General features: G+C 35.6%; 1 protein-coding gene across 1 annotated transcript in view; it reads left to right on the top strand.

The window, feature by feature from the left end:
• dpr8 (defective proboscis extension response 8) overlaps positions 1 to 16,950 on the top strand; it is a 486,244-nt gene that overhangs the window by 270,516 nt on the left and 198,778 nt on the right. The window lies entirely within an intron of this gene.

Raw genomic sequence — 16,950 nt, 5'->3', positions numbered from 1 at the left:
GAACTAGACGCCTTCTTGAAACACATCTACAGCGTTAGACCTTCCCCCACATGCACACTAAGTGAGAAACATCTGTATACCAAAAACTCACTCACACGGAACAGTATTGAACCAGAAATCCAACCACCATCAATCGACTGAAAGAGGTATCATCAAAACTCTATTAGACTGTGCTTTCGTGATATAAAGAAAGGTTTCGAGAAAAAACTAGACATCACGAAAAATGTTCTTCAACGAAATGGCTACTCCGAAGTGATGGTGATAGAGACCGTAGCAAAAAGACAGCAAGAGCTTCGCAAGGTCCAAACGTCCAAAGTGGATGGGTCTTTTCGACCCCGCACCGCAACCCGCAAGGGTTTATTGGGTCCAAGTACTACATCAGAACCTGCTTCAGATCTGGAAACACTATCCGTATCAGCCGCACGAATACCAGGCCACCAAACACGGACTGCGATTCCAAGAATTGCATTTACCGGATACCCTGTGAGTGCGGAAAATCCTAGATCGGTAAAATCAAGGAGCCATTGAAAGTTCGAATTGGCGAGCAGCGATACAGCAAGGGGAAACCAGCAAATCAGGAATAGCAGAGCATCTTTCGACCCATCAACATAACATCGAGTCGTCCCAAGCTGAGATCATACACAGGAAGGAACACTGGTTCAGCAGGAAATTCAAAGAAGCCGCATACATGTTGTAAAACAATGTATTCGGCTAAGATAGCGTAAATATACGCAACATAACGAAACCCATAATCAAACGAAAAATGGCCAATTCCCGCCAAACGGTCATCGCCCGGTAAACCGGTGAAACGGAAAGAGGATGTGAGTAAATGTTCGCGAATGACACATAAATAGTCATCAGTTCCTACCACGTAGTAACAACGGCTACATCCATCACTTTCCTAATTTATTATTTTTTGTTGAATTGTTTTACTTTTTACTTGTATTTCATTTCAATGTTATTTCATTTCATGGTTTTTTTGTTCAATATAATAATTGTTTTCAGCTATTCTTTTTAATTTATCATTCGTATTTCATCCGAACTAATGAAATTGCACTGATTCAAATGACGCTTATTCAGATCGAACTGAATAATTATTCACTGAAAATTCATACAGAGTTATCCGAGTCAAGAATTTCAAATAAAACCTCATGTATTCTTTCAATCATTTGATTGGATAAACAATTCTATTCTCAGCGATCTGACACTTGTGTCATTTCCATTAAAAATGACGGCATAGTGGCCATAGGATATGACGTCATCCTTGGAAGACTGTGAAAAAACTCGATGAAGAGAGAAACAAACGATGAAATTTCAATTTAGGCATTGAAATTTTACACTGTTCCACGGTTTCTTTATGTTTCACTTCATTCATCCGAGAATGTCAATAGAAACTGATATTTTTTGAAACTTGACATCGAACTGTAGCTCTTTTACTACAAAAATATGTCAAGTGGAAAAATGAATGAGTAGTTATAACTAACAATGATAATTTGACCTTTTCACTGTTTTACTAGGACGCAAAAATGAACAGCATGACATCTATGACAGTTTTTTGTAATGAAAGAGGTACATTTTGAAGTAAGAGTTCAGAAAATACTACTTTGTATCTAAATTTTCGAGAAAAATTACATAGAATATAGCTTTTGAAAGAAATTGAGAAAAAGTCAGTGCGGAGTTTTGAATTTTCATTAAAAAATAGAGCAAATTTAATTGCTGTCTTCTCCCTACAATTTTTCTCTTCGTTAACAACTGAAAGGCGCTGAGTACAAATTATTTTCGAAAATGTTGAATCCTATCAAAAATCGGGTAATATCAGACACACTTCTGTATAATTTGATGATTCATCATTGGCAACGCTGTTGATCATATCAACTCAATATCTGAATAAACTTCATTTTCATTATTATTTTTGAACTCGTTTTGTCAAATTTTGTTACTATAACAGAAACCTGTAATTCATTTCTGCGATGTTGAAATAACTTCCATCCTATAGCTTTCGTCATTATCTTTCCATTTGCACGCCATAAAAAGAAGAGGCTTTGTGAAATAGCCGGAGGAATTCACATAGATCAACATTTTTTCCGGTCTGGCTCTCCAGGATAGCAATGTTTCTGAATTATATCATAATAAACCAAGCCGCAGAAAGTTAATTGTGAGTAATTCAACTTCCTAGCTATATGAAACTCCCAGTAATCGTTCAAGAACGCGCGAAATATTATGGTTTTGTAAGCAAACCAAAAATGCAGCTCAGAGGTACTCGCCACAGTGAAAAACAGTATATTTTCCATCATGAACACTTTTTTTTATAAGCTACGAATATTTGTATACAACTCGATTATGGAGAAAACGAATTCCATTCACAGACGGTAATAGTAATAATAATAATAAAAATAATGATACATTTATTTTCCCAAAGATGATAAAAAATATAGGAATAGTACTTATAATCTAAAGATTTGAAAAATAAAAAATTCATCCAATGTATAAAAAGCATTGTCGAGTAAATATTTCCTCAAGCGAGTTTCAAAAAATATTGGCGCAACTAACTATTCATTCAGGTAGTTTATTAAAAATCCTCAGACTCAAATATTCAGAAGATTTCGAAAATACAACATATTTACAGTAGGGAATGTGGAAATCAGCGCAATCACTCGTATTATAACTATGGACTTGTTGGATTCTTGTGAACTTATTTTTATTTGTGTATACGTATACACACATTTCTAAAATTAAAATACTCGTCATTGTTAAAATTTTTGATGCTTTAAAAATCGGTCTACAGGATCCTCTGCTTGAGGTATCAAAAATAATTTTTAAAATGCGTTTTTGTTCAATAAATACGTCTGGTGCTTGAATGGGAACACCTCAGAAAAATATGCCATATCGTAATCGGAGGGCTATTTGTGCATGATATAATACGATTAATTGTTCACGTAACAGAATGTTCTGGAGATTTCAAAACATAAAACATAATGAGTTCAAATTGAAAGGGTTATATTTTTAGGAGTAATTAATTTTTGGGAAAGAAAGTTTTTGGCTTTCTATTACTCCATCTGATACAAAAAAAATGGATGAGAGAATCTTCGAAAGAAAGGAAGGAAGTAATCAATTTGAAAATAAGTAACGCTATACATGGATGTGTAGATCATGCAAAGAAGTAACTTTCAGACACAAACTGAAAGAAAGTCCTCCTGAAACAGCTACTTATATAGAAACATTGAATTACACGAAAGAAAAAAAAAATTACACGAAAGAATTTTTTTTCTTTCGTGTAATTCAATGTTTATATGGAAGTAGCTGTTTCAGGAGGACTTTCTTTCAGTTTGTGTCTGAAAGTTACTTCTTTCCATGATCTACACATCCATGTATAGAGTTACTTATTTTCAAATTGATTACTTCCTTCTTTCTCTGGAATATTCTCTCATCCATTTTTTTTTGTATCAGATGGAGTAGTAGAAAGCCAAAAACTTTCTTTCCCAAAAAATAATGAGTTCAATTTTGAGATCAAGTTGGTACAATGTTCTTTCCAGTTCAAACCAGAGTCTATAGTAATTCCAAGAAATTTAACTGATAAAGTAGGCTCAAACAAGATTTCATCAGTTTTTATTGTTACAACTTCACATTGTTTTTGGTAGTTGTGGAATCGTATCATATTTGTCTTATTACTATTGAAATAGAGACACTTCTGATCACACCATGAAATGAGGTTACCAACCGCAGTTGTACACTTTTGTTTCAAGGTATTTTCACATTTGTCAAACCCACTCGTCAGAGACAAATATATTGGTGTCATCTGTATATCTAATAAAGCTGGCAGAAGACTTGATATTATCCATGTCATTCGTGTTGAATAAAAATAAAATTGGCCCCAAAACAGATCCTTGGGGAACGCCCGTAGAGATATTTTGATATGCAGATTTAGTGGAAGATATACTAACAAATTGTTTTCTGTGTGTTGAAAAACTCCGTATCCAATCGAGTGAAACTCCACGAATACCATATTTGTACAATTCAGACAAGAGTACCTCATGCTGAACGCAGTCAAATGCCCTACTAAGATCACAGAAGATCGCAACAGGGCACTCACCTGATTCGATTGCTTTGATCAATTTTTCATAAAATGACAACACCGCACTCTGAGTTGACTGTCCTGGCAGAACCATGTTGATTATCTGAGAAGATGCTATGACTTAATGCAAAATTCATAAGTCTTTGGAGATAAAAATATTCAAAAACCTTAGAAAAGCAGGTTGTGACTGTAACGGGCCTAAAATTTTCAAGATTTGCTAGATTTTGCTTTTTGTATACTGGAATGACTTTGCCGATGTTCAATAAAGATGAAAAACATCCACAAGTGAAAGAAAGATTAACTAGATAAGATAGAGGCGAAATAATGTGACTTCGAGGTCGAGGAGATGTAATTGGTGTCGCTCCAACACATCAACAACCGATGAAAATTTTGCAAAAAAAATTGAAAATTGTTATGGAGAAGTTGCTGATGATTTTGGCATATCAGTTGGCTCATGCCAACCAATTTGTTCAAAAATTTTGGGCATGAAGCGAGTGGCAGCAGAGATCGCTACAAAATTGCTGAATTTTTACCAAAAAAACCTTCGTGAGAGTATCGCTCAGGAATTGTTGATTGACGTCAATGGCTATTCAGATCTGCTTGGAAAGGTCATAACTGGTTACGAATCATAAGAATATGTTTATGGCATCGAAACCAAAGTCCAATTGTCCCAATGGAAGAGCCCAGGAGAGACAAGACAAAAAAACGCCAAGTTTGGTTAAATGACAAGATTTTGCTCACTATCTTCTTCAATTACCATAACATAGTGTATCAGAAGTTCTTACCACATGGTCGGAGGGTCAACAAGGATTTTTGTCTTGAAGTTATGCGCCGCTTGCGAAAAGCAATACGAAGGTATTGTGTGAAAACAATTCATGGCTTTTGCATCACGAGAATGCACCTGCTCACTCGTCATGCCTCAGCCCCCGTATCCACCAGCTTTGGCCCTCAGTGACTTTCTACTGAGGGAGACTATTCTGAAGGGGACGAAAAAGAAACTGATGAATGAATGAATATTTTCTGAGAAAAATTATAAACCACCTTATGTTTCGAATAGACCAGAATAGACCAGAAAATATTGATAGTTCAAACCATACGATCAGACGAGAAATCAGATCGCAAGTGATCATTCGATTCGAAGTATATCTACATTTTTTCACACCCGCAAATCATTTTTCTATCAACATGAAAAATATGACTTCATATTATTTTTGTACTCCCATATTTTGAAATTTTTCAATACAGTTTTTCGTTCAACAAGAGAGCAATGGTATAATATGCAGTTCCATAACCATTTGTCATAATTGGTATGTTGAAGCCCATCATTTTTGATATGATCTAGAAGTTTGAATTCTCGTTTTTAGTCCTATTGGTTGGATTTGATTGATGTGGAATTATATAATATTATTACGAAAGTGTACTTCATCGTTGCAACACAGTAGGATCTGACAAATGTCTGCCAGAAAACTACTTTCCAGTTGAATGGAACTGGAACGATGAACACTGATTCAACATTTGTTTGAAGGTGATTGACAATGTTCCGTGAAGAATTTTATTAGTTCGGACTTCCATTGTTTGATATTATATGAAAAAAAAAAAACTCATAAAAAAAATTAAAAAAAGAATAGCTGAAAATAACAATTGTATGGAGCAAAAAAGCCCTGAAATGAAATGATGTGATATAAAAAACCTGTAAAAATTGTACAATTGAACAAAAATTCAAAAAAAATTAAATGAAGAATCGAAGGATTCCAAGACAAGTTACTTCACGTTTCGATTGTTGGTATCCAAAATCGTCTTCTTGTCATGACTGGACAAACTCCTTCGAGAGACGACTATTTATGGGACATTTGAGTACTTTCACATATCTTCGCGCTTTCCTTTTTCGCTTCACCGGCTTAACGGGAGATGACCGTTTGGCGAAAGTTGGCAAGTTTTCCTTTGATTATGGGTTTCTATATGTTGAAAATCTCTACGCTAGCTTGGCTGAACACATTGTTGGACAACATGTATGCGTCTTTTTTGAATTTTCTCCTAAACCAATATTCCTCCCTGTATATGATATCAGTTTGGGACTACTCGATGTTATGTTGATAGGTTCAAACATGCTCTGCTATTCCTGATCTGCTAGTTTCCATTTGCTGTGTGTATTTCTTCTGCTCTGCAATTCGAACTTTCAATGGCCTCTTAGTTTAACCGATATATGATTTTACACACACACAGGGTAGGTATCCAGTAAATGCAATTCTTGGAAACGCAGTCCGCGTTTGGTAGCCTGATTTTTGTGGAGCTGTAGGAAAGTGCAAGCACTGGTTGTAACGGCTTCTCTTCCTTGCGAGGTTCCTGCTGTCTTTTAGCCAAAGTCTATTCCACCATCGATTTGGAGTAGCCATTCTGTTGAAGATTATTTTTGATGATGTCTAGTTTCTTTTCAAGACCTTCCTTCGTATGACAGAGCTCGAAAGCATGGTTTGATAGAGTCTTGATGATTCCTCTTTTAGTCGATTGATGGTGGTTGGATTCGTGGTTCAGATACTGTCCCGTGCGAGTTGGTTCTCGATTTACAAATGTTTCCCACTCAGTATCGGTCCTCTCCACCAATACGTCTAAGAATGGCAAGTCGTTGTGGACTTCCTTATTCGTTATGAAAGTTGTGGAAGGTCTTACGCTGTTGATGTCTTTGAGATAGGCGTCTTGTACAGTATTCCCATGGTTCCATATAATGAAGAGGTCGTCAACGTATCTCAATCAGACACGAGGTTTTTTGGGAGTTTCTCCAATGGCCAGAGTTTCGAACCACTCCATATATATGTTGGCTATGACTGGTGAAAGTGGCGGTCCCATTGCAGTCCCTCATCTTGTTGGAAGTAACAGCATTCCAGTAACTGCTATTTTAGGAATCAACTGGCAATAAAATACAAGATGTCTTACCAATATAACTTTTTTCTCAAAAATGTGATATGTCACCAAAAAAAATTCTTTCGGCGTGAATTACGTGAATTATTCCAGTTCATCGTATTAGTTTGAAAATGTTATTGTAGGATGAAACTGCAGTAAAGTTAGTTATGAATACAAATGTTATAAAAAATATAGGAAATTGAATTTTTAATTTTTCATGATGATCTCACACCACGTAGTAACGGCTACATACATCAATTTATTCAGAAAACTTCAAGTTTTGAATGCAGAAACTTCTCTTGACTGAGATTCCGTTCTCGATTTTTTCACCTAATCATCAAGTATTTGTTACACGGTGATGTGTTATATAATTAATTATAGTCGGTAGCCGGTCGATTCGATGTTGTTCACTCACTCAATCGACCGAAGTGTTGGTCGGTGGTTCAGGCCGCAGGCTGAACGATCGATTTTCACTTGCTATCGTCCAATCCGTGTTAGGTATCACAAATGGAAAAGTGAGACCTCGTTAGTCCTCAGTTCGCACAAGTTTAGATTTCTAAGGGTTGTCGTTCGTAGGGGTGCGACAGATGGTTAACGAGAAAACATATTTCAAACATATATATTTCTGCTGATGAAGTAAATCCTGTACAGCGTAAAGTGTACTTCTACATTAAATCAAATAAAGTATTCATTCCTCTATCAATCATTTGTGTTTATATTTGACAACGTCAGTGTTACAAAATGAGACACATCAATGATGATTAGAGAAGTAAACTGGAACGGGACCTCTCCAAAACCCTCCCTACGGATTCGAAAGCTCCTTCTCACGCTAACAAAGCGCTTGTGGTTGGGGAAACCCGAATAAAGCCCTTTGTAGCAATCTGTTCAATAATGTTTCAAGCATACTCTTGGCAAGTCAATACACACTTTATTATATTTTTTATTCCTCGAACATGTCGGAAATCGTCAACAAGCTCAAAAACCCTCTTACGTTCCCAATACCAAATCATCCAGCTTATCACATAAAAAAGCTATGATATATACAATCTTGTACACAAACCGATATAATGTTGTCGACAGCTTGTTTTTACGAAGGAACTTGCCTGAAAAAAGGAATAAAATTTTATGAAGGAGGGTGCGTGAAGCAAGCGGAGTTTTTTATAACAACTCTATTAAAGTGAACGTAAAGCAATTTTCAAACTGTTTGTGGTGAAGCTTTTAATCACGATGTCGGGGTTTTTTCTTAGAGACCAACTCTGATTTGATCTTGAAGTTTGTGAACTTTATCAACAAGATTGAGGAAATCCGTCTAGTTATTTCTTTAAAAAATGATTCCTAGATTCTTTTCAGGGTGGAAATATAGCGGAAATCTGGATTCACAAGGGTTCGAATGAAAGGCGGAATATTCATAACACAGGTGTAGAATAGTATATCTTCTGATGTGACTTTCAGAGAACCCTGAAATGAACTGATCAATCAAAATTACTGTATTGAACTGAATTAAATTGAAAAACTTTATCTAGCTTCAGCTATTTCATTACATATTCATTCCCAATTGGAACGGCAATAAAAATAAGAGTCATAAACATTTATTATCTGTGGCCCCTAGTCGCCCAGATAGTTAGTAAACGTGCTATCAAATGTAGTTGAGGAGTAAAGGCTCGGCTAGCTGGACTGACTGAATACTAATTTTTTGTCCGTTTCACAATATTTCTTTATCAGTGCCGTGTGTTCGTGGGGTTAGGTGAAGTAGTCAGTGGTTTTGCAAACCGATTTTTGAAAACTTTTTCTAGTGATCAATTACCCTAACACCAATCTGATATTTTTGCACCCGACGCGCGTTTCGCTAACAAGGTTAGCATCTTCAGGAGAAGCAAATTGATACTGAATCTAAAGACAAGGGTTAGCTGTTTATATACCTGAAGTTTTTTGGTCGAACGTGGACTTTTTTTGTTAAATGATGATTTTCCTAATTGATTTTTCGGTAATTAACTAGTGAAACCACTACCTGCCAATTAATTTGTCAACAATAGATTATAAAGCGGACCTTGTTAGCGAAACGGGCGTCGAGTGCAAAAATATCAGTTTGGTGTTAGGGTAATTGATCTCTAGAAAAAGTTTTCAACTTTCACACCAAAGGTTCCAATCTCATCGTTTGAACTGATTTTTGTGGAAATCTTAGTGTTTTTGGGTACTTTCATCAATATGGCTTTCTGGAGACCTTTTGGAACAAATGATAAATTGCGTGTGAGGAATCTGTGTCAATCGACAGGGATCCTGAATTTGAAAATAAGGACTTACATGTTCAAGTTCAACGAGTAATTTTGAATATTCATGAATGCTTGAAGAAAGAAAACTATCACACTTCACATAATGCTATTGTGAATAGAATATGCAAGTTAACGAAACTATTTCTTTCGACAGTTCTTCGAGTCATTAAAATAGGGGATGTCATTGACCATGCAATGAAACGAAAACAAAGGAATTAAAAATTCGCAAACGTTGATGATGTTACAAAAGATGTGATTAGGCGAATAATTTATGGTATATACCAGAAAAATGAAGTACCAACCTTGGAAATGATTTAGAAACTTTACGAGGTGTCTTATTGTCTTGTGGTTTCAAATATAAAAAATTTAACAATCGGATGGTCATAATGGAATCGACACGCATTGTTGAATTCCGACAAGAATATTTGAGGCGAATGAAAAGCTACCAAGAATCCAGCAGACATATAATCTACCTCGACGAAACTTGGTTTGACACACATGATGTTGTCAAATATGGCTGGGTAGACGAAACCAAGTATTGTGCTTTGAACACACCTTCTTCAAGGGGAAAACGTGTTACAATTTTGCATGCCATGAATTGAAGTGGTTTCGTACCTAACGCTTTGCTTCTGTCGGCCAAAAATATAAAAGATTCGTCTGCTGCTTACCACGACGATATGACTGCAGCTTTATTCGAAACCTGGTTCAGTGAGCAGCTTCTCCCAAATATTTTTCCAAACACGGTTATTGTCATGGATAACGCTTCGTATCATTTTCGGTTATTGACTACAATACCTAACAATTACACAAAAAAAGCAGGTATTGTTGATTTCATGCGAAATCATGACATGGAAATATCCGAAAAGATTCTAATGAGAAAGATATTACTGGCGACCATAAAACAACGTAATTTCAGAAAAGAGTATATTATTGATTCGATGTGTGAAACACGTGGTTATATTTTCTTACGTTTGTCTCCATAGTATTATGAGTTCAACCCAATTGAAATGGTTTGGACCACAATGAAAGAAAGCTTGCGGAAATGTAATCAGTCACCGACTTTGAATGCTGTAGTGCTTGACAATATAAGGCGAATGGGGAATAAAGTAGGTAATAGTGATGTGTGGAAGAACTGTGTGGCCCACGTTATAGAAAAAGAGGATAAATATCATGTGCAAAGTTCCATAAATCCGATCGTTATTCAACCCGATGATGATACCACCTTATCCGAATATACCGAAGAAGAATTTTGATTTTTCTATCAATTTTGTTGGCCTCTATTATTTTGTAAATATATGTGTGACGAGAATTTGGTGTGATTATTTGTGTTTTCATTTTATTTTAGAGTTTTCGACTCGGAAATCAACTACTATAAATTTCGAAGTTTTTCATAATTACCCATGGTGAAAAAATTCAGTTGAGGTAACTTTTTCATGGGGTGATCAATTGCTATGTTTGTAAGAATAAGTAACTGAAAAACTACCACTGAAAAATAATATGCCGACGCCTATGTCGAGGCGGGAATTCCTTCTCTGTGCTGTTCCAATTGGTATTGGAAATACTATACAATGATTTGCAGGAAAAATAAAAAAACACGCCAACCATAGTTTACAGGGGAAATATTTTGACATATTCAAATTTGATGTTACTTCCCCTATCGCACCCCCAGAGCCTGTCACCAATTTTTTTAAATGGATCACCCTTCATTGTTCCGCATTATCAGATGCTCCATGATGAGCAGATTTCAACAAAGTATAAAACATATGGTCTGAAACTTGAAGTTCAGGAGCTACAAATTATTTGAGTTGAAAACGAGCCAATCTGAATAACATTTGGAACAATGATTTTCAGGAAAAATAAAGAAACACACCAACACTTATAGTATACAGGAAAACATATTTTGACATAATCACATTCGATATAATTTTCCGTATCGCACCCAAGAGTATATCACCATTTTTTGAAATAGGTCATTTTTTTTGCATTATCAAATATTCCATGATGAACATATTTCAACAAAGTAGAATACATTATACTCTGAAGCTTATAGTTTGGAAGCTAAAAATTATTTGAGTTGATAACGAGTCACCCTGAATGAACTTGTAAACAATCTGTCACCTAGGTTTCATGGCTGTTTTTGTGAAGTATAATTCAAAAAAGTCTTATTTTGCCTAGGTAAGTTTGAATTCGATATTCTCTTCATTTTGTATTTGTCTCATTCTACAATAACGATTACCTACCAGGTGAAGTTACAATTGGTGTTTCTGTTTTTGTGAATTCTTAAGAAACAATAGTTCATACGCTTCGATAACGAATTGAAAGATGAGTTTGTACCACCAGAATGGAAATAGTGCTAGAGATGCCGGCCGTATGTTCAATGATAATCATCCAGGAGGAAATGTACGACACATATATGTTTCGGAATCATTGAACAAATTCATGGAAACTAGATCTGTTAACAATAAAAAGTGTAACCTTTCAGGAGTTGCCAACGATGAAGCTATTTGTACTGCAGATTTAGGACACGTTGGACTATTAGAAAATTCGCAATCTTTTACTGAGTTATCTCGAGAATCAGTCGCATAAAAGTTTTCAGGACTAGTTCATGAACTCAACGGATGATTTCGATAGAGACGTATCGAGTTTTATGAAAGTTTCACTGAACGGATCAACTTGGAACAGAATTTTTTGTATCAAATGAATGTACGTTCACTTTGAATGGAGCGGTAAATCGACAAAATTATCGATATTGAAGTGATACGAATCCTCATTTATAACGTCAAGTTCATTCCCATCGACCCACATGAATATATGAATTGTTGGCAGAAATTATTCTATTGTTTTTTCATGTTTTTCGGAAAGAATGTCACATTGGAAAGTGATGCTAGATTGGTATTTGTTATTTGCATGTTGTCAGTGAAGGGTCAAATTATTCATTTCACACAAATATTCATTTTCATAGCGATTCGTCGAAATTATAACTCATCAATGATTCGCTGCTATCGCTATCTTGTGATATACCCACGTCTGGTTCCTTCACTGAAGACAATACATCTTTTTCGAGCGATACTGCTTTTTTCTTGGGTATTTTTCTCATGCTGGTGATGAAAAGATCAGATGTTATGAGGAGCAAGTGAAGGACTTGTTGCAGTACGTTGCAGTACGTGATATTTTGCGAGAATAATACTCGCGATACCTCAGTTGGCCTATTGGAAGTTTAGCATGTTCTGTAATACTAGAGCCGTGTATTAAGACTTTATGTACACTTGGTGGCATCGGGTACCATCGATACTCTTCAATACACTGTTTTGCCGTTTGTAGAGCATACATTTGATAGCTCTCCACATTTATTTCGTATCCACTTGATATGGTTTGTAGAATTATTTTGAAGCGTTTTATAATATCAATGTTAACATCAGTTATTTTTGCTGATATATCTGGATAATTAAAAAAGCGTACCGTCATTGGTACTTCCAAAACCGGGCTGTGGTTTATCTACTAATAGACCTAACTCATGTCGGAATTGATTTTGGATATCTTTTTTTGTAGTCGCTACAATTTGCTTGTTTTTCTCTCCACGGGCTTGCCATATCTTCAACGGTAGTTTATATGCAAGGTGTAGTAGACATTCGAAAAACCGTATCCATGCATGAAGCACAGATAGGCCAAATTCCAATCTAGTTGTGCCCAGTTCGTTTGCAAAGGATATTTTTTCAATATTATTGAAATCTTTGCATGTGAGACCACAGATAAAACATATTTTTGTTGATGTAGTTTCCCTGAGTGCATTACACACCTTGCCGTCAACCATTGTGAGTAGCAATTTGAAATTTACCTCAATATGAATTCATATATCAGTGGCCGCAATTACTGTACTTGTGCATCTATATATTCTCATTCCCGTCTGAATAATTCTTGGGTCTGAATAATTCTTGGGTTTCATGTTGGAACTGAAATCTTATTGGTCTACAATACCGTGTAGACGAACTTCTTGTGTTCTGCCAAACAATAATTCCTGTTGTTCTGAGGTTTTTTCCGATATCAGTCTAATAGGTACATGAGAGGAAATGGAAATATCTGCATCTCTGGCATTTAGATAACTGTCGAAATTTTGTTTATATTCTGCTTGTCTTGATCCATCAAAACCCCACTTACAAAATAAAATCAATTTCTGAAAGGTCTTTTGTCTTGCTACTCAAAACTGCGTGCTGAACATCCAGGAGTCGTGAAGCGGTATGCTTGACAAGAGCTTGCAGTTGTACTTTGGCAGAAGTCTTTGTTACTATAATGTGTCCTTATAACATTCCTTTTTCGCCGCTTGGATCTTCTTATAGGATGGAAATCTCTCCTTATCTTGCTCTCTTATTATATTATATTGGTGTCTTGTCAGTTGGGCTTCAACATACATAGCCAGAGCCTCTGCTCTTGTGAGTTGTCGCCTTTTGGGTACACTATAAGACTTGAAAGCAGTTTTATACTCCTTCGCGTCGGAGTTGTTTGAGTGACATCCTTCACCACACTTGCTGTTTCAACTTGACCAGAATATCGCAAACTCATATAATAGGCGAAAAATAATTCTTCGGGCGAAAAGGTTTTTCTTAGGGACTCCGTTTTTTGGCGTTTTGTTCTCTCTGAAGATGCGCTGAAAGTAATTTGAGGTCTAGCTGCTTTCTTAGATGATATGATAAAATTAGGTATTCAGCCAGTTTTCGTTTTCGTCGTGAATTCGATTAGATCTCTGCCATCTTTTCTTGAAATCCAGGGCAAAGAACGAAATTTTTTTATGAAGTGCAGGTAAACCTTGTTTTGGACACTTTGTATGCATTTAGACGAAATTTTTCATTGAAAAAATTAATCCTCTCAGTGATTTTGGTAATACTTCAAAAGTTGCTTGCATATCAAACAAATTATCATCATAAGTCAATAGACTAAGCTGTGTATACTCCATGTCAAAATCAAATTTTCAATAATGAACACACCAGAGTTCTAACAACACAAACTTACGATGCAATGGTTTGACAACTTACACAGCTGTAAAAATAGCTAACGTCAAATCAAGTTGAACAGAACGCCTGCTAGATCTGGGCTCAAATACGTATTGTCTCGCATGCAGACACAACATTTAAATGCGTGTGTTATTCGACTCCGATTGCTTGTTTTCCTTTTTGGAGTACCTGCCAACAATTGATATATTTGGCCCCAGTGTGCGACCTCAAAAACTTAATGTTTGGGCAGGAATTTCAGGTGACCACATCATAGGACCTATTTTATCGATGATAGTTTGACTGGTGATGAATATTTGGATATGTTGGAGAATCAAATAATACCGTGCATCAATAGGGCAGGTAAATTTAATGAGACATCCGGATGAAAGGGGAGGACAAATACTTGCCCAAACCCTAGTTAATGAAACATCAACAAATTCACTAAGACCACTCAACCGTATAAAGGAACAAACAAAGAGATAAAACGTTCAGCTTGAGTGAAACTATGAAGAGGATAGCACAGTCTGCTATTGAAAGCGCTCGCATACAATTATTAGAAGTTATTGAAGTTATTTTATATATTGGAGTAATTTGATCCTCGTTCTGTATATTTTGTTTGATTCTATTTTCTAATTTATCTATTGTCTTTTGGATACATACATTCTCGTTTGCTGTAGATGAATGCGTTATAGGCAGCCATTTTGTGAGAAGGTGAATGGTTCAAACTTGTGAGTATGGTGGAGATTGTTTGTCTAAACAAATGAACTTTAAATGTTCAAGCCAGTCTCGGATATACTTACACAGTAGGTCGAATGGACTGACACCTATCAGAAAACAACTACTCCCTTGGCTAATACCACGAACGGCATTGGATTATTTCCGACAGGCGTCAGTGCAGATATCTTCACAGAAAGTTTCCTGCATATGCATTTAACAATACAACTGAAAGAGTCGACCTTCAATTTTGGAAAGGGCGTACTGGCAGACCGGTTTCGGGATCATTAGCCCGAATTATGGAATATTGTAGCATTTAAACTTAAAATAACATAAAAATAAAACGCTATTTGTTTTCTTTCCTTGATATGTGAACTATTGAATATCATGAGATAAAATTCAACAGCATAAAATGTATAGCTTTATTTTTGAATTGATACAGTGTCACTCTGTTTGCTTTGATGAATCTACTTCCCAGTAGTACAGTGTTGTGATAATCTAAAATAAAACCAAAATTCATTTATCAACTCATCAATTGAATGATATACTAGAGCTTACCTGCTGTCTCCTGGAAGTACACATAAATTTAGCTTTCTGTATCTCATATGCAGAATCTAAACCATTTTCTAAACTATGAAAAGAAATAGTTTTATAATTCAATCTTAATAACCTTCGTTTGATGAATTTGTTTAGTACTATACTATCTCACTCACCTGATGTATTATACCATGTATATAATTGTTTATTTCTTTGTATTGTTGTGATAATCATAACACTTGATGTTTATTATCTTACTGAATCTCAAGTAATCTTTCCGGAGTGGTGTTCATTGTTTACATTTGAATCACAGGTTATTCACCTTCAAGGTTGACCCAATCTAGTTACATCTCTGTACCGTCCTCTGCTCTTGCGTCAGTATGAAATCATTCAATCCCGTTCATGGTGCGATCTTTACTTGTTTACAGCCTTTTACTAATATACCATGTTCATTGCCCTCTCATTCTGATATGAATTGAAGAGAGACGGATATTACACTTTTGTACGAAGGGCAAAGTTTCACACTGAGGCCGAAGGTTTTTGAGTTCAAGTTAGTTTTTGTTCAACAAAAAAAATTTTGGAGATTGCCATTTTTATGAGATTGTGGAAAAATGAAAGTCGTGCAGTATCTGTGGAGATGATTAGACCTCATATTAATCTGCTCTATTCCTGGTGTTTGATGATATGTCTATCCAGTACAGGCAATATTCCATCCGTTTATTTGTTCGAAAACATATCGTGGTTTGAAATCCCTCTGGAGTCTAGAGGTATGTAAAAAAACTGATTTCACAAAAAACGTTCTACATCGGAACGACAATTTGAAATTCCTTCCTTTCATGCAAATATAATGAACATAAAATGGGTAGTAAAATGTACCTAATTCACAGGGTCTTTGTTTTGGGACGTACTTTTGGGGCTTCCTGATTCCCAAGTTTCCATTTTTTTTCCAATGCGAAAGGCAGCAGATTTTGATGGATCATCGTGTTGCTGAACACCTTTCAGTCGCTGAGATGCTCAGTTGCTGAGCCCATTTGGTTTTGAGCCCATATGTTGTCGAATCCAGTTCATTTTGATCATTCCTGATTCTATATTTTCTTCTGAGCTTCCAGTCAGATGAAAGAAAAAAATTATATCCATTTGAATGTCACCACTATCTTGTGAAGATTTATTGAGGTCAGTTTCACCTAGTTTTAAGTATGTTCTGAAGTTATTTTATATATATGAGTATCATCTGATTGGAAATTATAATTTTCCTATTTTCATTATATTACATCAATAGTATAAGATAGTATCATCAAACCAGTTGAAAATCGAACAATTTGAAAACTGATCAGTGTAAAAAATCCATAGGTACTTCGTTATTCATTGTATATACTCATCTAATTGTATGTCATATATTTGGGTTATTATTAAAATTCAATTGGGTATTTTAAAGTTTTATTTCATTACTCTCTGTCATACTCAAAATGAGTCC

Source organism: Leptinotarsa decemlineata, unplaced genomic scaffold, assembly GCF_025532065.1.
Source record: "Leptinotarsa decemlineata unplaced genomic scaffold, Ldec_3_MD MMD2_tig00002974_RagTag_RagTag, whole genome shotgun sequence".
NCBI classification, from domain to species: domain Eukaryota; kingdom Metazoa; phylum Arthropoda; class Insecta; order Coleoptera; family Chrysomelidae; genus Leptinotarsa; species Leptinotarsa decemlineata.
This window is presented reverse-complemented; position numbering and strand designations above follow the sequence as displayed.